Genomic DNA, 21,379 nt, shown 5'->3' with positions numbered 1-21,379 from the left:
TAGATATGTTTTGCAATTAAACACATCTATTGAATCAATTTAAATGGCATGGACAATTTTGAAATGTATAATGAACATTATACCAACTACGGATTTGCTTTTAGTTAATAAGGTCGTGTTTTCAATGTAACTTGAAATGATACTACAAAAGTAGGGAATTTTTTTACATAACGAAACCAAGATGTTAAAAATACAAGAACTATTTGTAAGTATCAATAACACACTGATGGATATTTAACAATGCTATTACGATGTTTGTTGTGCCTGAATGTTATTACTACGCATAGGTACTTTAATCTCAGCATAGACAACGGTCTCATCTTCAAAAAAAAGAAGAAAAAATTTAACCAGAAAGTCGAGATTAAATTGGTTGGTTTTAATAATTTACAAGTGAAATTTAGAACTCACATCAATATTGGACATGACACATTCCCAACTGCGTATTCCCTTAAATGTTTTCAAATGCCTCATGGTGTAAATACCACAGTCATAAATGTTTTTTTTAGTTCTCTATGGAAGATTTGCAATTGATGGATCCATGTCCATGACTATATTACTTTTCTCCATGGTTGATTTGTTTTCACCCAAGAACACTGCAAATGCATCGCCCTGTAACACAACCGCATAAATTAGCTGACATGAACCATAAATTTACCAATTAAAATCAAACAAAGAAGTCGTATGTGAGGGGCATTTAAGTTTACCACTTCAAGCGGAGTATCGCCATACTCTTCTGAGACACATCCCATTTTAACGCGATTGTCAAGGATCGTGTAACATTTTCTTGGCAGGTCGAAAATGTACAAGACGAAATGATTCTCGAGTGCAATTGGGATGAAGAACTAGCATCAGGGAAAGAAAGAGTTATAAGAACAATGTTAGGCAAACGTTCATTCCATGTTACATAGTAGCACAATTTTCATAATCTGATGGTACATTGTACAGAATCGAAGTCTAAACATTCAGTGACTTCTAAAGTTCCAATTATATAGTAATGCTGAATTTAATTTAAATTACAAAAAGAAGTAAGGGGACTAAATAGCTGAACGGATGGTAGATGAATCTACTCAAAGTCATTAAATTCTACTTCCATGCGACGCTTGAAACATTTGTAACGATCTTCATCAGTACAAGCTCATGTTTTCTTCATTAATACCATCTGCACGGTGACAATAAAATATTAGAAAGGTAAAATCTTCTCAACATAAATGTCAAATACATGAAACAATGGCAAAACTTACATATGTAAGTGTACTAAAGAAGAATCATGTGGGGTTGTTTGGATTCCCATCCTTTTCTTTGTAATTTAGATATTATGACCAAGAATCTATGATAAAGCTTGAGATATAATTATACGGCTTTAACGACAACATATGATTCCAGCCTAGTGTGGACATGACCCACCTGCAAGCCCAGCCGATCTGTGGACGTACAACGGTTTATTGAAAGCCACGCTCGCCGGCATAAAAATGCTTTCGACCAGATCCTTTTAGATCGGTCGGTTTCATCTCGGTAAGGGTCTCGAAACGATGCAAGAGATGTTCGGAGTCGCCACCAAGCATTTGTGGGATGCTTGGAACCCGTTCGAATCCACTTTATACCTCGGTCAAACGAAGCACAAAGCAGGGTTTGACATAGGTACTAAAGATAAGGAATTGTCCCTCTTTAGCATCCTATCTCTAGAATGACTCTCGTACGCCATGGATAAGGTCGTCCACTATCCAAAGTTTCTGAGTAAGTGGTGAAGGTACGTATTGGGAAGTCCTTTAATCAGACACCCAATCCCGCCCGCGGTAACGGCCTTTACTGATCGATCTTGGTTGGTTGAATGCAAAAGTTGATAAAACGGTTTAAATGCATGAATGCGCATCCAATAATTTAAACCTAACATGTGAGAGCTTTCTAAGTCGGTTGATTTAATCCAAGTATCAAGTGTAAGATGTCGAGTTGGATTAATGGTTGATTCGCATGCAAGGCGGAAGTTAAACACCTATTTACCGTATTAGGTTTATGGTGCATAACGTGATCCATTTGTCTTAGTAAAGCATTTTGCAAGTATGATTTTCGGATGAGAAAATAGTCATCTGATCCGTCCTATATCCGGGCTAACCGGAGTCGGGATCGTCCTAGACTAATGCTAGAAAGGGAACAGGCCCTGTGCCAGGCGGCCATATGAGGCGCGAGCATGCCGGCAGTGTAAGGGGGCCTCCCCTGTTTTGGAAATAAGAGAAAAGGGGCCTGTTTGGGCACGGGCCAACCAACGGTTATATGCCGTGTTCTGACCATTTGGAAAACGTTTATAAAATGTATTGAAAAATGGGTATTTGACCCGATTTGGTTTGAAAGGGTCGTCTAGACCGTATTTGTTGATTTGAAGAACGAGACTCGAATAATCATCATTATTTTGATGATATTCGGTGTCGAGTTCGACTTGACAAGCTTGACATGAATAGTTTTGAAAATAATTATGAACTAATTGTTTTAAGTTCATTTGAATATAATTAGTCGATACTCATCATCGTACCCGGGTTAAAATCCGGCATGGTATGTAGAACCAAGGATGACTTTGTGTTGGTGACTAAATACAAAATGTAAAGAAATGGTGAAAGGCTTTAAAATACCTTCCAAAATGTAAAGAAATGAAAAAAAGGCTTTAAAATACCTTTTAAATGTTATTAACCAAATATTATCACCGAAACACGGATTTAACCGTCATGGTATGAGGAACCAAGGATGAAAAATGTTTTATGGTTAAAAACTTGCAAAAAGAAATAAAATAGAATAAAAAAAGGGGTTGAAAATATTCAAAATGGTAAAAGTCGATTACAAATATGAAAATGGATTAGAGGGGGAAGACGAGAACAAACACGGTTGAGTTCTGACCTGGGCACCTCATTGAGGCGCGAGCCTATGTGCACAATAAGGGGCTTCTGCCTCAGGCCAAAACACAGTTTTGGCTCGTTTATCCCATGTTTTGGATTGTGTTATGCATGTTTTAGCATGTTATAGTCATAAAACAAATCAAGATATGATAAAAGAAGGATTTTTACACCCTCATACTTATATGTTTGGTTATGGCGAGAAACCGACGTAAGTGTAACAACTCGTTTGGTCGGAAAAAGACTCGGTTTAAAACCGCTTTGGTAAGTAAAAAGAGTGTTTTATTAAGATTAGTGACGGTGTAGTGGTCGAAGTGGTCGGTCTAATGATTTAATGCACGATGACGGTACCAAACAATGTGTAAGGCTTGTATTTACGATCGGTAGGTCGTAAATACCCGTCGGATTGTGACTTAAGAAGTCGAGTCGAGAATTTTAAGGGAGATAAGAGGGGGCAGAAACTCGCGTAAGTTCTCAAATGGGGGAATTTGAGGGGTATTTATAGGACATTGAGTGGTTGTGTGAGTTTTGAGCGACGTGCCACCTGGGCTGCTCAGAGAGGCGCGAGCCACGTCGCGGGTCTTCGAGTTGTCCTGTCACTTTCACACAAGTGCAATCATGATTTGTTCTATCCTAGGATTTGTAGTCACATGTTTGGTACTTGACCATTCATGAATCCGGGAAATCTTAGTATAGAAGGCTTTGAATGTTTTGTTTTTGGTGGTTGACTCGGTTTGACTCGCTGTTGGAGCCAGGATTTGAATTTTTGAGTCGGTTTTTGGTCCGGTGTCGGTTTTGACTCTAGTTAGTGTCAATGTCACCCCGTCGCCATGCATTAAACACTCCAGGTACTTTTGAAAAGTTTTGAAATGTTTTATTTTCGAAATCGTTTTATGTTTTCCGACGTAAAGTTGTACACAAACTATCGATCAAACGCCGCGATTCCAAAACATGTTGTAGTCCGATAATCATCGGGTGTTTGTTGGAATCTCAGCAGATACTGGGTATCTACAGAGCCCCCACTTTGACTGAGGCTTGGACAAGGCGAAAGTCAAAGTAGAGCCCCAAGGTCAATCGAAGATTAAAACCTGGAGACCCAAGCGACGTCGAGGCGGCTCGGAAGGATTCGGGCCAAGGACCTGCCGTCGGGAAGGGCGACATCCAGGCGACTCGAGGGTACGAGTCAAGGACCTGTCGTAGGGAACAGTTTAGAGTCTGTCGACTATCCGTGCAGGTCGTTTACAGTCCGTTAGACTACGTACAAAGGCTCGCCAGCCATAAGAAGGAGTCATACCTGAGGCATCTTCGGATACGTCCTTGCACGTTTGCGGATAAAGGCTCGCCAGCCATGGTGCGTATATGAGGAGGGCTCATCAGCCGCGATGCGTAGTGAGGCTCGCCAGCCATGGTGCGTATATGAAGAGGGCTCGCCAGCCATGGTGTGTATATTCCCTCTTGAATCCATTTGAATTTGTTGGTCCTTTAGCTAAATTGAATTAGGGCGAAAATTTTACCCTAAAAAATCGATTTGGGTGTTTTTGATTGAGCCCATTTCGAGTGAAATTGATGATTGCATTAGGTTAGAAACCTGTTTAGGAGTATATGGGTGCTTTTAGTTTGCATTTTGGTCCCCGTTCCCGCTCCTTATGTTCGAAAAACGTGAGTGAGATGGAGAAACCGTCTCATCTCACAATGCCAAGTTTATTTGCTTGGGTTGTGGGTCCCACTAGGTTGCATTGTAGTCGGGAAAGACTGTATTTGTCATTATGGACCTATGTTGGGTATTGTGGGCGAAATTGGAATTTTTGCCTTTTGTGACGGTTTTATATCTGACAAAATAAGCGCCTGTTTGAGCTTGAATTGAGTCATTTTGCCTTGAAATGGACCTTATTGGTAGTTTAGGTCGCCTTGAGGCGTGATAAATCATGTTTGCCTCTTGCGGTCGTTTTTGATTTTTTGACCGGTTTGTGCTCAAATTGGCGTATAAATTGCCTTTTTGAGCCATAGAAAAATTCGCCATTGCATTGGGAATGTATTTTGGTTTGTTGGCGGACCTTGTGTGGGTCTTGGGATGCCGTTTTTGTTGTTGTGGTTGTTTTGACTCGTCTTTTGCTTGAAAAGAAGGGCGAGTCGTTTTTTTTTGCGTTTTTTTTGTGAATTGTTTTTGTTTGGCTGGATTTAGGCGGGACTGCCCTTGCTTGCTTTGCAGGTTGTTGTTTTTTGGATTTGTCCATTTTACGCTGTCATAATGCCGAAATCTTGGCTGACGTTCTTTGATTGCAGGGGATCATTTGGGACCTATGGGGTCCGTCGTGGAGGCCTTGGAAGAGGAGGATGATCCAGGAGGAGAGGCGGTTATGGAGGCTGCTGGAGCCGAGGTGGTGGTAGAGGATGCTTCTGTAGAGGAGGGGAGGCGGCTGTCGTAGCCGGCTTGTCCTTTTCGTTGTGGCTTATAGACAGGGCAGCTGATGATTGGAGGTCAACAACGGGGTGGCGCGTCGCATCATGGTCCTTGGCCTCCTTATCATCGAAAGTCTGCCAGACACTTTCTTCTTTTTTGTCGTTAAGCAGGAATGACGTATTACCGTCATGGTAACCACTTCTGCTTCCGTTGTTGCTCCTCTGTTTCCCGTGTTGCTCCCTTTCTTTTCCGAGCGAAAGGATGGGGAGTGCATAGTTCGTTAGGTGGCGGATAGCCCCCAGTTCGTTGTCTTAGGCCAGTGTTTATATGATAGATGGTTGTTTTAGGCCAGTGTCTGTATGATAGATGTCTGTACTGGATCCTGTTTGTATGGTCAATCGTTTGTATTAAACGTGTGTCGATGTATTTTGCGTGAGGCGGTTTGAATATATGTGTTTTTGGATTCTGGCTCATTTTGTGATTTTTGGCTTTTTTGTGTTGTGTTTCTGCCGGCTGTCAATTCTCCTTTTGCTTTGCACCAGTTCCTGCATCGTTAGTGTAGAAAACAGGCAACAGGTAGCACGTATGCATAAACGTAAACACGTAAAAGCATTTGATTGAAAACAAAATTAACCAAGATGTCTTGAAGTTGAAATTGAATTTTGAAAATTGAAATGAATTTTGAAAATTTTTGCGACAAGTCGTCACGTTTGGACTCCCAAAAGGAATTAATTTGAAAATTGAGCAATTAACTCGTGCCGTGAATTAAATTGCGTTGAAATTGCTGAAATTGATTTGTGACTCGAAAAATTCATACTCAAACCGTCGGGGATGAATTTTAGAAAAGATTTTTACGAGTATATTTGATATCGTTTTTGTGAGATCAATACCCGAATTTGTTAGCGCTTGAATTTTGAGGAAAACTGATGTCGTGTTATCAATTCTCGATTTTTAATTTTTCTGGGAAAATTGCGAAAAAAAGCGAAAAAAATTTCGGAATTTCGACTGACATGGAAACGATCCGTCGCGGATTGGGGCGACTAGCCCTTCCCCCTTAAAAAAATAAAGAAAAATCCGTATGTTTAAAGCTGCGTCATGGAAACCGTGTCGGATTTCGTAAAACGCGAAAACAAGGAAATGTGAGTGTGAGGAAACACAAAATGTCCTGGATCATCCCGAAGAGGCGCGAGCGTTCTGGCGGGAGGTTTGAGGTGTCAGGAGAAAACACAACTTGAAAGAGACAAGTCAAAGCGGGAATCCATGGAGAAGGCCTAAAGAGGCGCGAGCGGCCTGGCGATGGGAGCCAGCTCTTCCCTTTTTCTGAAAAACGCGCTGATTGTTTTTGTATAAATAGTGATGTTTGCGCTTCATTGTTTCATCATCCGAAACACAAAAACATCTCTACAAAACTTCTTCTTCTTCTTTCACAAAAATATTTCATGGATACCTTTGAGAATGCGTTGCGACAATGGTGCCGGGATTTGTCGCCTCCCGAAAAGTATCAACTTATTTGCATGGGAGTTGGTCAATTGTTGGTGCTCCGTCAAGTCAATGTGCAATCCTCATTTCTCGAAGCATGTTCTCGGTTTTAGGATTCGAAACACCATGTTTTCGTTTTCCCGAAAGGTGAAATTTGTCCTCTTGCCGAAGAAGTTGGAGCCATTGGTGGGTGGCCGGGTTGTGTTCCGGTGCTTCCTCCGACTCGGTTGTGCTACAAGGAGAAATTCCGTTAAATGTTGGGCTTGTCGACAAGTTAAGTCAACTTCCTTCTTGCTCCACATGGTGTGGACATGTTGGCTCTTATCAACATCTTTTCAAACCGATTAGACGCCAATGTTTCGGAGGTGGCTAGGAGAAGGGCTCTTGCCTTTTGCCTTATCCATGTGTACCTCTTTGTTGATGCTTTGAAGAAGGAGGGGCCAAAATGCTATGGTAGCATGACCCTTGTTCATGTGGTTGATCAAATGGAGCATGGTAGAGATCCATCATGGTTGGTGCTTGGAGAGATCATCCATGTTTTGGACAAGGAAGGCTCTTGCAGGAAAGTTCCTTCATTTGGGTCCCCAAGGATCCTCCAAGTATGGCTATTAGAGAGGCTAAGGTATGTAGAGCCTCCGGTTAATTCTTCTTCTTATTCCTTCCGTCACCTTACCATGAGGAAGAAGTTGTACTCGGATAGTTTTGTTTTTACCGAGACTTATTGGGCCGCAATATTGGCGGAGGAGGGTGTTGCTCACATCTGTTGGGTGGTGCCATGGTGGCACTTGAGGTCCTTCACGGGGTTGCCCACTTCGGGTGCTAGTCCTCGTTCTTTGATGGTGGTGGGTTTGAAGGTTGCTTCCTTCATTTATCCCGAAAGGCTCATGAGGCAAATGGGGCGTCAACAAAAGGTGCCCGCTCAAGATACCCTTGTCCAAGAGAATATTTTCCGGAACTCCGAGCTTGTGGAGGTCTTCGAAAGATGGTGGGCCACTCGGCCGCTTTGGGAGGTACCAAACCCCGTTGCCACAACATGGGTGACTCCCGCTTATGTCAAGTGGTCACGTGCTCCGTTCTTGGAAGAGAGGTCAAAATTTCGTAAGGACGAGGTTGTCGACTTGAAGTATCGAAAGGTTGGCAAGGCCAACCGTGCCTTCTTTGAGGATTATGTTGATGGAGCTAGCCCGGACGTGATGAGACCACCAAAGAGGAGAAGCTCGGGTCCCAAGAACATGGTGGGCCGTGCATTGGCTCATTTCGAGTCGAACATGGGGTCTTGTGCTAAACCGGAGGCCGTCGCCGTCTTAGATCCGTTGAGGATCTGTTCTGAGGAGGAAATCCATGCTAGGCGGGGCAACAAGAAGAACAAGGGGAAGATGTACCCCGAGGGAAAAGGCAAGGGTAGAATGGAAGAGTGAAGACCTCCATTACCCACTTTATTATTATGTTGTATTAGTGTTGTGAGTTTTTATTATGTTGTACTAGCTAGTTACTGTGTGTTTTGTGCTAGTTTTATTATGTGAGGTCTTTTAGTTGACACCTTAGCTTTGACAAGTTGTAGACTCGTCGAGCTTTATTTGTTGTTGAAATTATAATCCCCCCCATTATTAATTAAATAAGAGGATTACCCATGTCAAAAATTGTGAATGCTTGTTTCTTCCATCCATTTTGCAAAGGCAATTTGGCTTGAATCGTCCTAAACATTTGCACTTGGGAAAGTGGTATTTTTGTAGGAAGGGAGAAAGGCTACTTTTTTGTATTTTGGTGGGAAAGGGAATTGTTTTCCCTTTCTTTTTTTTTGATGGGGATGTTTTTTGTATGTGGGGGTTTTTGTCGTATGGGGATGGTTGTTTTTGATTGTGGGGATGGTTGTATCCTTCTTGTGTAAGAAAGGACTGCCTACGTATTCACCTGAAGAGGTGAAATCAAACCATGATCGTAGTTCGAAATGCTTTGTAAATTTGATTGGGTTTTATGGTTGTATCCCTCGTGTATAAGAGGGACTGCATACGTATCCACCTGAATAGGTGAAATCAAACCATGCTCGTAGTTCAGGGATTTTTTTTGTTTTAGTGAAAATGGATGTTGCCTTTGACAGATCAAAGGACCTTTGAAACGGGCAAGGTGCCGCAACTTAGACTCGATAAAACATGCAACTTCAAATCAGAACGTGATGAGGAACTTGACTTGAAAAGGGTTAAGGTGGACGCTCGTTGTAAAACTAGGCTTGGATCGTTAGTTGTTACGGTTCAAGGGTAGTATTTCTTGAGTTGGTCTAGGTTGGTCGGGTTTGTAAAATCCTCCCCGTCTAGGTCACTCAGTCTCACTGCGCCCCCGAAAGTATTTTCTTGACCAGGTATGGCCCAGCCCAGTTGGGTTTGAATTTTCCCCTTGGATCGACGGGTAGCGGTGCTCGAACTGACTTGAGGACCAAGTCGCCCTCCTGGATGTTCCTGGGTTTGACCTTCTTGTTGAATGCCCGTTGTATACGTCGTTGGTATAGCTGGACGTTGTGCAAGGCGTTGAGTCGCCGCTCGTCTACAGAAGTGAGTTGCTCGTACCTTCGACGGGTCCATTCCGCCTCAGGGACCCGACTCTCCAGTAGGATGCGTAGAGAAGGTACCTCTAACTCTACCGGTTGAACCGCCTCCATGCCATATGCTAGGTAGAAGGGTGTGGCGCCCATCGGTGTTCCAATGGAGGTTCGGTATCCCCAGAGTGCGAATGGGAGTTTGCTCGGCCAATCGCGGTAGTTGTCTTGCATTTTCTTGATAATGGTGACAAGATTTTTGTTAGCTGCCTCCACCGCTCCGTTGGTTTGGGGACGGTAGGGGGATGATCGATGTCGTTTGATTTTGTATTTGTCCAGCAAGGCTTGAGTTTCTGCCCGGAAGTGAGAGCCTTGATCGTTGATGATCTCATGGGGTACCCCATACGGGCAGATGATGTTGTTCTGGATGAACTTGGCCACTTGTTTGGCGGTCAAGACTGCATATGAATGCGCTTCAACCCATTTGGTGAAGTAGTCGATGGCGACGAGGACGAAACAATGCCCCTTTGTGCCTACCGGGTTAACTTTCCCGATGATGTCGATGCCCCAGGTTGAGAAAGGTGAGGGTGACGTCATGGTGTATAAAAGAGATGGTGGTATGTGTTGTATGTTGGCGAATATTTGGTAATTGTGGCAATGTTTGACGTAGTTACGGCAATCGGCTTCCATGGTGGTCCAGTAGTAACCTAGCCGCATGATTTTTCGGGTAAGCATCATTGCGCTCATGTGAGGGCCACATTCTCCGTCGTGGACCTCTCCCATGACTTTTTTGGCTTTGTGATGGTCAATGCAAAGGAGGAGAATTCCTTGTGGCGTTCTTTTGTATAGTTGATTTTGGTTTATCACGAATTGTGATGCAAGTAAACGGACGGCTCTTTGTCCTCTTGGGTCAGAGTTGGGAAGGAATTTGGTTTTGGTTTTGTAGTTGAGGATGGCTTGGTACCAAGGTTCATCATAGCTTCCCTCGTCGTTGTTGATGGCACAAATGTGAGCTGGCTCGCTCCTTCTCTCGACACATAGGGGCATCGATATCATGTCGTCAGGTATGTTGACGAGTGCGGCAAGTTTCGCTAGGGCATCTGCAAATTACTTTTCCTCTCGTGGCAAGTGGAAGTAGTCGACTTGGTCGAAGAACTCGGCCTCTTGATTGATTTTTTATCGGTAGGGAGCTAAGCTGTCACTTCGGATTTTCCATGATCCGGACACTTGATTGATGATGAGCGAGGAATCGCAGTGGACCCTCAGTCTTTTGATGCCAAGTGTGATGGCTGCTTGCAGGCCGATGAGGCACGCTTCATATTCAGCTGCATTGTTGGTGACGGCGAAGTCTAGCTTGACAGAGATCGGAACATGTTCTCCCTCTGGCGATATTAGGAGGATTGCTACCCCGAAGCCTCTCAGATTGGATGCACCGTCGAAGTATAGGTCCCATGCGTCGGAATTGGCACAAAGGATTTCTTCGTCAGGAAGTGACCATGTGTCGGTCGTTGGATCCTCGTTGACGGGATTCTCTGCTAGGAAATCGGCAACTACTCTTCCCTTGATAACCTTAAGGGGTACAAATTTGAGATCAAACTCGGACAGCATGAGTGTCCACCTAGAAAGCCTTCCGTTTAGTACGGTTTTTTCGAAGATATATTTGACCGGGTCCATCTTGGAGTAGATGTGGACCGTGTCGCTGAGCATGTAATGCCGCAGTTTCTTTGTTGACTATAATAGGGCAAGGCATGTCTTTTTCAGCTGGGTGTACCTTGTCTCGTACTCAATGAACTTTTTGCTGATGTAGTAGATGGCTCGTTCCTCGCCGTCGACTGTTTGTGCTAGCATAGCTCCCATGGCTGTGTCAGTGACATTCAAATATAGGGATAAAGGAATCCCCGGTTGAGGTGGCATGAGGACAGGAGGTTTGGATAGGATTGCCTTTATCCTATCGAAGGCCTTTTAACAGTCGTCATCCCAATCGGTGTGATCGGAGGCGCAAAGTTTCTTGATGATTGGTTCACAAATCATGGTGGGATTGGCAATGAAGCGGCTGATGTATTGGGCCTGACCGAGAAATCCCCGAATCTCCTTCTCGTTCCTAGGCCGAGGCATTTGCTGAAGGGTTTTGATTTTGGTTGGATCAATCTCAATGCCTCTTTTGCTGACGACATGTCCCAAGAGTTTTCCGGAGGTGACCCCGAATGCACACTTCTGAGGATTTAGTCTCATGTTATATTTCTGTAGACGAGCGAAGAGTTTTCGAAGGGCGCTGATGTGGCCGTCCCGTTCTCTCGATTTGACGATCATGTCATCGACATATACCTTTACCTCCTTGTGCATCATATCATGTAGGAGAGTGGTAGCGGTTCTTTGATAGGTTGCTCCGGCGTTGATGAGGCTGAAGGGCATGACCGTGTAGCAGTATGTACCCCACTGTGTAGTGAATGCAGTCTTGTGCATGTCTTCCTCAACCATTTTAATCTGGTTGTACCCAGCATACCCATCCATGAATGATAGGAGAGCATGTTCGGCATTATTGTCTACGAGAATGTCAACATGTGGAAAAAGGAAGTTGTACTTTGGACTTGCCTTGTTCAGATCCCTGAAGTCGACGCAAACCCGAATTCTCCCGTCTTTCTTCGGTACTGGAACGATGTTGGCCACCCAGTCAGAGTACTCAGATACTTTGATGAAACCGGCCTTGAATTGTTTGTCTACTTCTTCCTTGATTTTCAGGGCCCATTCAGGACGCATCCGGCGTAGCTTCTGCTTCACGGGTTTAGCTCCGGGCTTTATGGGGTATCTGGTGCTCTGCAATTTCCCTGTCAATCCCAGGCATATCTCTGTAGGACCAGGCGAATACGTCCTTGTATTCTTGGAGAATGCCAATGAACTGTTGTCTTTACAAGGGGTCCAGGTTTGTCCCTATCCTAAGTTCTTGAGGTGTGTTGTCGGCTCCTACGTTAATAGGTTCGGTCTCCTCAATGATGGGGGTTCTGGTTTCCCGTTTGTCAAGTTCTTTGGCTAGGTGAGGTGGGTAGTCACTCAAGTCAAATTCCTCAAAGTCATTCAGAATTGCATTGCAGTTAAACTGAGACGAGTCATAAGCAAACTTAGCGTTCATTAAGTTGACACGAGCGAAAATCTCGGAGAGGACAGACATCTCGTGGTCAGTCAGAGGCGACAAAGCAGAGGAGGTGTCCCCTGGAACAGGCTCCAGGTTGTCACCTTTCATGGCAGTGGGGGTGACCCTAGTAGACTCAGCCTCTGAATCAGCCACGACCTTGTGATAAAACAGTGGGAAGGGGACCTTGACTGAGACACCAGGAGTGTTAGGAGCTATGACAGACTCTGACTCCGACTCAGACTCAGATTCAAATTCTTCTTCACTTCCCTCTTTGAACATAGGGCCTTCTCCAATTGTGATCTTGAGAATGCAGCCTTGGCGATCGGTCCACTTGACGGTCTTCCTCCAGCCTTGTGTAGCTTTCTCCGGGTCAGTGTCGGAGATCAAGGCGGTTGGGTCAAATTAATTGTCCTTCAGGGCGATGTTGATAATGTCCTCATAGTCGAGGTGCTTGATGTTATCTTCTCCAAAGAGGAGAGTGACAGCTTGTCCATCGAGGCATGACGACGGCTTAAAGTCGGTTGATGCAGCTTCGGTGTTGTCGGGGATGAAGTAGCAGTCCTGGAAGACTTCCACACCCGGGTATCTGGCCTTGACCACAAAGTCATAGATCGGCTTCGAAAAGCCATGGTAGAGCTCTGATTCTCCCTCGGGGATAAAGTACCGTTGAGGGTCAGATGATAGGGACGGAGGATAACTCCGTGCTTCTTGCGTTTTCGAATTAAGAGGTTCATCTCCTGGATATCTTCATCGGTAGGCTCATATCCCAGTCCGAAGGGAATGTTGGGGACCTTAGCCTGTTTCAAGGGAGGTAAGGTGTCCTTCAGTGGATTGAGGGGTAAACCCGGGAAGTAACCCTGGCGCGTCATGATGCGGTTGACTGTGAGGTTGGCAAACGGGTCACAAACAAAAGGTGTTGATTCATCAGTTATGGCATTCACAGCTTGGAATCCCCACATTTGATTGTCATCTTCATCAATGGTCTGGGAGGCTATTCCCTTTCTCATGACAGCTTTGATCGGGGAAGCAGGAATTGTGATTGTTTTCCCGTTGAAGGGGACCCTGATCTTCTGGTGGAGAGTTGAGGTAACTTCCTTGACGGCGTGAATCGAGGGACGTCCCAAGAGCATATTGAAGGAGGCGTCAATATCGACCACCTGAAAACTGGTTTGCCTTTCCAGTGGTCCGGTTGCGACAGTTAGACTGATAAGCCTTGCGACCTTGCGACGAGTGTCGTCGTAGGCGCGTACTCCTTAATTTGTCGGGACCAAGTTAGCTTCCTTAATACCCATTTCGTGAGCCGTCTTGAGGGGAATGACATTCACTGCAGACCCGTCATCCACAAGGACCATGGGCACATTCTTCTTGAGACATTGTACGGTAATGTACAGGGCAAGGTTATGATTGGCTCCGAAGGGAGGGATATCTTCGTTAGAGAAGACGAGTGGGTTTTTCAAGTCAGGGGTGTCCCTCGTCATATGTACCACTATTTCTTTAGGGGAATAGGTGGAGGGCACATTTAATTTTCCCAAGGCCTGTAGCAAAGCCTGTCGATGCTCAAAGGATGTCGCGATCAGTTGTCAGATCGAGATCTCGGCTTTTGCCTTCTGAAGCTGCTTGACAATCGAATTCTTTGGAGCTCTTGGTTGAGTATCTACTTCCGGGACGACTTGGTCGTTTGTTGTTGGAGCGACCGTTGAATTGTTCGGGTTTTGATAGGGGCGTCCGGACCGGGTAAGGTGACTGATATCTTTTGCCCGTTTCTCTTTCCCTGGGACGATATAGACATCTTCAACATCATCTCTCCAAATGCCATTGATTTCAGGATCTTGAAGGCACCTTGGAGGGGTATTCCTTGGTGGGCAGTTTTTGTGAGGGGTATTTCTGTGAGGGTAATTTTTGTGAGGGTAGTTTTTGTGAGGTTGATTATTGTGAGGGTGATTATTGTGAGGGTGATTATTATGAGGTGCATGCCAGAACGGTCGCGGGAGAAATACGTCTGGTGAGGGTAGTTTTGGGCGCTTGAGGGACTCTCCCTCGGGCGTGGTGGTGGAGGATAGAAGATAAGTCGGCGGTAGGAATCGTCAAGTCGGGTGATCCTCTCGGAGAGGCTGGCTATGGCTTCCTCAACCTGTTGGAACATGGTGAGCATAGTTGCGGCACTGAACACAAATACCCCATCCGAGGGATCTTTCCCCAAGGTGTTTACCTCGTCATCAATTGGCAGGATGAGGTGAGAGCAGTCCAGAGATGGTTCATCTTTGGAGATAGCGTGGATTCCGAGAAGATTTGTTTTGTTGTTTGGCTTAGTTTGTGGGGGTAAAGGCAAATCCCCTTTCTCAATCATGTCTGGATGATGTGTTTGAGTTTGAAGCAGGTTTCTGTATCATGCCCTTTCCCTTGATGGTACTGACAGTAGGCATTGGGGTTCCAGAAGTGAGATTTCTTAGCATCGGTCGGATCCGGGGTGGGTCCGATTGGTTGTAACTTTCCCTAGTCCATGAGCCCCTTCAGGGCACTTGCATAAGTTGACCCTATATTAGTGAACACTCTCTGGGGGCGCTCAGCTCTCTTGGCGGATGGTTCAACGAGGTTGACCTAATCAATCTTGTTCGTCTGGCCATAAGGGCGAGATCCGGTTGAGGTGGATCCCTGTTAGCCTCTGTCAGTGGTCTTGGCCATGACACCCTTCCGGAGGTCATCTTCAATACGTGTCCCCAGAATTTGCAGATCCTGGAAGGTCTTAATATTTTGATACCTCAGTAAGTTGGCATACACTAGGCGGAGATTGTTGACGAACTTTTCCAACGGGTTAAGAACTCGGTGAATCCCTCCTTGTCGTTCTGGATTAGGACCTCAAGGGTACGGGTATTGGCTTGGATTTCAACATTGTCAGCATATTGTTTGGCGAATTCAACTGGGACTTCATCCCAAGTAGTAAGGTTTTTCGGATCGAGGGAGTAGTACCACTGGCGAGGGATCGGTTCCAAAGAGGACGGAAAGATCCGGGTGAAGAGCTCCTGTTTGACCCCTTTAATGGCCATGTAGTCTTTGAAGGCACGGATATGATTGAGCGGGTCCTTCACTCCTTTGAACTTGGGCACATCATTTAGGGTAAAGTTTTCGGGTAATTGATCCCCAACAGGTTCTAACCTTCGGTTGTTCTCAAGATGGATATGGTTACCCCAGGCTAGGAGCTGTTCTTCCAAGAGCTTGAGCGTTTTCTCAGTTTCAGTCAAAGGTGGAGTATTATGTTCTCCAGCTTCTTTGTTTTCCAGGGTGTCAATACGGGTCTCGACACGATCCAGAGTGACCTTAAGAGCGGTGAGCGGTCAAGCTAGGCTGAGCGAGCGATCGTGACATCTCTGTTGTTATCATTGTTGTTGTTGTTGACAGACGAAGTTGAAGACGGTGCCATGGTTCTGAGGCAGAAAAGCGGCTCACATTACAACTCGATCCGAGACGGCTCAAATACTGAACGTAGACAACATAAAGGACGAGACAAAGATCAGACTCAACAAGACGATGGTGACCGTGTATGGTTCCTCGGTGCTGACTCGATTTATGACATGACGGTGTTGACCGAAATTTTGACATGAGTTCAACCTAACGGCGTGATGCCATCGGACGAGTCTAGTGGTGAGACGACTCATAAGTAAAGACCCATAAGTACATTTGCTTCGACTCGATAGACACGAGGCGGAATTGGAACGGTGGACTGATGTTTTCGAAAATAGAAATTTCCAAAAAGATTCATTTGTCGCTTTATGGACGGCTTCCGAAGACAGAGCTCCCCGCAAGTTGGTCAGTTGAAAGGGTTGTCTTGAGTTTATTTGCAAAAGACGGTTTTGAGTTTGAATCGGCTCGGAAAACAATGTACTGTCTCCCAAGACGGTTTTTTTTAGAAATTCAAAATTGTATGTTTTGAAAATCCAGTTTGAAATGTTTGAAGAGGTCTCGGGAACGATGCATGGTCCTCGGTATCTCAAAAGTGTCTCGAGAAAAGGGTGTGTGCTTTTCTCGGGTTTTGAAAGAGCCATTGTCGGCGCGAAACGGGTTAAAATCCGTGTCTAGACGCGGCGATTATAACGGCGTAAAAAGGTGATTTGAAATGGTTGTAAAGAACCGGGTTTGAAAATTGTCATTACGACGGCCTAGAAAGGCGTGTTGAAATGGTTATAAAAACCGGGTTTGAAAATTGTCATTACGACGGCCTAGAAAGTCGTGTTGAAATGGTAATAAAAACCAGGTTTGAAAATTGTCATTACGACGACCTAGAAAGGCGTGTTGAAATGGTTATAAAAACCGGGTTTGAAAATTGTCATTAGGACGGCCTAGAAAGGCGTGTTGAAATTGGTTATAAAAACCGGGTTTGAAAATTGTCATTACGACGGCCTAGAAAGGCGTGTTGAAATGGTTATAAAAACCGGGTTTGAAAATCGTCATTACGACGGCCTAGAAAGGCGTGTTGAAATGGTTATAAAAACCGGGTTTAACAATTGTCATTACGACGGCCTAGAAAGGCGAGTTGAAAATGGTTTTAAAAACCGGGTTTGAAAATCGTCATTACGACAGCCTAGAAAGGCGTGTTGAAATGGTTATAAAAACCGGGTTTGAAAATCGTCATTACGACGGCCTAGAAAGGCGTGCAAAAAGGTGATTTTGAAAGTTTGAAAATGACACGGAAGTACTTATGATCAAGTAGCACATAAGCACTCACAGTTTCATTATATTATGCATTATGCTGACACGCGTTTTGGCTTAGAAGGGTGGGTTACACACCAAGCAATCAAACCCCGATTTGCGAGAGGGATACCAATCCAAACAAAATGTGTAAGGAGGGTGCCCTAGCCTCGTGCTCGAAAGTGATGAAAGCTCTTTGACGAAACAGAAATGTGTGACGTCAATGGTATGCTTGACTCAATCGGGATTCGAAACGCGGGGATGAGAAAACTCACGCCGACGAGACGAGCCAATTGGTCGATAAAGGTTAGGTTGTGAGCCCGGACAAGGAACCCGACTGTGACCGTAATATCAATTAATGCATTCCAACCAAGACCTCGTTCGAGTCTCACCATCTAGGGATCACAAAGACGTAAGTGTCCTAGTTTTCCCCAGCGGAGTCGCCAATCTGTGGACATGGTTCACCTGGAAGCCCAGCCGATCAGTGGACATACATCGATCTTTTGAAAGCCACGCTCGGCGGCGTAAAAATGCTTTCGACCGGATCGTTTTAGATCGGTCGGTTTCGTCTCGGTAAGGGTCTCGAAACGATTAGAGATGTTCGGAGTCGCCACCAAGAATTTGTGGGATGCTTGGAACTCGTACGAATCCTCTTTATACCTCGGTCAAACGAAGCACAAAGCAGGGTTTAACATAGGTACTAAAGATAAGGAATCGTCCCTCTTTAGCATCCTATCTCTAGAATGACTCTCGTACGCCCTGGATAAGGTCGTCCACTATCCAAAGTTTCTGAGTAAGAGGTGAAGGTACGTATTGGGAAGCCCTTTAATTAGACACCTAATCCCGCCCGCGGTAGCGGCCTCTACTGATCGATCTTGGTTGGTTGAATGCAAAAGTTGATAAAACGGTTTAAATGCATGAATGCGCATCCAATAATTTAAACCTAACATGTGAGAGCTTTCTAAGTCGGTTGATTTAATCCAAGTATCAAGTATAATATTTCGAGTTGGATTAATGGTTGATTCGCATGCAAGACGGAAGTTAAACATCCATTTACCGTATTAGGTTTATGTTGCATAACATGATCCATTTGTCTTAGTAAAGCATTTTGCAAGTATGATTTTCGAATGAGAAAATAGTCATCTGATCCGTCCTATATCCGGGCTAACCGGAGTCGGGATCGTCCTAAACTAATGCTGGAAAGGGAACAGGCCCTGTGCCAGGCGGCCATATGAGGCGCGAGCATGCCGGCGGTGTAAGGGGGCCTCCCCTGGTTTTGGAAATAAGAGAAAAGGGGCATGTTTAGGCGCGGGTCAACCAACGGTTATATGCCATGTTCTGACCATTTGGAAAACGTTTATAAAACGTATTGAAATATGGGTATTTGACCCGATTTGGTTTGAAAGGGTCGTCTAGACCGTATTTGTTGATTTGAAGAACGAGACTCGAATAATCATCATTATTTTGATGATATTCGGTATCGAGTTCGACTTGACAAGTTTGACATGAATAGTTTTGAAAATAATTATGAACTAATTATTTTAAGTTCATTTGAATATAATTAGTCGATACTCATCATCGTACCCGGGTTAAAATCTGGCATGGTATGTAGAACCAAGGATGACTTTGTATTGTTGACTAAATACAAAATGTAAAGAAATGATGAAAGGCTTTAAAATACCTTCCAAAATATAAATAAATGAAATAAAAGGCTTTAAAATACCTTTTAAATGTTATTAACCAAATATTATCACCGTAACCCGGATTTAACCGTCATGGTATGAGGAACCAAGGATGAAAAATGTTTTATGGTAAAAACTTGCAAAAAGAAATAAAATAGAATAAAAAAGGGGTTGAAAATATTCGAAATGGTAAAAACTGATTACAAATATGAAAATGGATAAGAGGGGAAAGACGAGAACAAACACGGTTGAGTTCTGACTTGGGCACCCCATTGAGGCGCGAGCCTATGTGCACAATAAGGGGCTTCTGCCCCAGGGTAAAACTCAGTTTTGGCTCGTTTATCCCATGTTTTGGATCGTGTTATGCATGTTTTAGCATATTATAGTCATAAAACAAATGAAGACATGATAAAAGAAGGATTTTTACACCCTCATACTTACATGTTTGGTTATGGCGAGAAACCGACGTAAGTGTAACAACTCGTTTGGTCGGAAAAAGACTCGGTTTAAAATCGTTTTGGTAAGTAAAAAGAGTGTTTTATTAAGATTAGTAACAGTGTAGTGGTCGAAGTGGTCGGTCAAGTGATTTAATGCACGATGACGGTACCAAACAATGTGTAAGGCTTGTATTTACGATCGGTAGGTCGTAAATACGCGTCGGATTGTGACTTAAGAAGTCGAGTCGAGAATTTTAAGGAAGAAAAGTGGGGGCGGACACTCGCGTAAGTTCTCAAATGGGGGCATTTGAGGGGTATTTATAGGAAAATGAGTGGTTGTGTGAGTTTTGAGCGACGTCGCCACCTGGGCTGCTCAAAGAGGCGCAAGCCACGTCGCGGGTCTTCGAGTTGTCCTGTCACTTTCACACAAGTGTAATCATGATTTGTTCTATCCTAGGATTTGTAGTCACATGTTTGGTACTTGACCATTCATGAATCCGGGAAATCTTAGTATAGAAGGCTTTGAATGTTTTGTTTTTGGTGGTTGACTCGATTTGACTCGTTGTTGGAGCCGGGATTTGAATTTTTGAGTCGGTTTTTGGTCCGGTGTCGGTTTTGACTCTAGTTAGTGTCATTGTGATCCCGTCGTCGTGCATTAAACACTCCAGGTACTTTTGAAAAGTTTTGAAATGTTTTATTTTCGAAATCGTTTTAAGTTTTCCGACGTAAAGTTGTACACAAACTGTCGATCAAACGCCGCGATTCCAAAACATGTTGTAGTCCGATAATCATCGGGTGTTTGTTGGAGTCTCAGCAGATATTGGGTATCTACACCTAGAATGTTATTCTTGTACTCAAATAGCGTATTGCTGGACACAAATATTAATGAAATTTGATTAGTACCAGATATGTTAAGATAAACTATGTAAATTAATGTATAATATTTAAACTTCGGTATGTAATTACTAAGCCTTATTGACAGAGCCATGGTCAGTGAAAACATAATTTGAAATCTGATAATGCATTGATGTCAAAGGCATGAAGGGATTTGTGTAGTCAATGGCAACAAGGAAAGCTGGACAAAAAGGACTCCCACTAAAAGTATATTGATTTCCTGTTTTCGGATATATAGGAGGACGATTTCCAAAAGTTGACAATTTCTTTCTTTTGTTAGCCAGCTTTGCTGCTGCAGAAAAAGGAGAGTCCTCTACTTCCAGGGATATATCTAAGTTGTAGGACACATGAGCGTTTGTAGGTTCATCCTTATTCCTCTCAGCCATCAATTTTCGTACTTTACGAAGAGCTTCTATAGGTTTGGAAAAAGGCGGTCGTCCTTTGTTTAACACCAGGACTGTTTGATATAAAGTTTGAATAGTCCCTTCAGTTGAAAGATCAACAATCCCCTCTAATGTACGGCTGTCAGAGACATCAACTATCACACCATAAAAAGAGTCCTCGGTGATTCCATGCAGAGTCTGGCAAACGTTAGGATGATCAACAATCCCCTCTTCTGTAGGGCTATCAGAAACATCAATTAACACGGCATAAGAGGAGTCTTTGTTGAGTCGATGCGAAGTTGGACAAACTATAAGACTATCAACAATTGCCTCTACTGTAGGACTATCAGAAACATCAATTATCACAACAGAAGAAGAGACTTTGTTGAATCTCGATGGAGGCGAATAAATAATAGGAGCATCGGGGCTGATTTGGATAAACGTAGTGGCATCTGGTATCTACATTTTTCAGGGTAAAAAGAACCATATAAGACAGAAAGATAAAGCCAGAGAAAATACAGATAACCAAACATACACACGGGAGGTTAAATGGGGATGATAGAGCGAGAAAAGTACATTAAAATTATTGACCCTAGGTAAATGTATATCTTAAACATGAAGAAAGTACATTAAAATTATGATGTAGCCATGAATAAATTCCGACTTATTAATGCACCTGAGAACTAAAAGAATTGGATCAAGAATTAGTTGTTCTTAATATTTATAACACACGAAGTACAATATACATCATCAAACAATAATAGTGAAAGAAACTATGTTAAATTCAAAACAGATAAAGTTAAAAAGAATTGTTGACGGAATAATTGAAACTGAAGAATATTACCTTCATGAAGATAGTGAGAGATAAAGTGCAACTGAAG

Source organism: Silene latifolia, chromosome 11 (genome assembly GCF_048544455.1).
Source record: "Silene latifolia isolate original U9 population chromosome 11, ASM4854445v1, whole genome shotgun sequence".
In the NCBI taxonomy this organism is placed as follows: Eukaryota; Viridiplantae; Streptophyta; class Magnoliopsida; order Caryophyllales; family Caryophyllaceae; genus Silene; species Silene latifolia.
The sequence above is the reverse complement of the archived record's forward strand: the minus strand, read 5'-3'. Positions refer to the sequence as shown.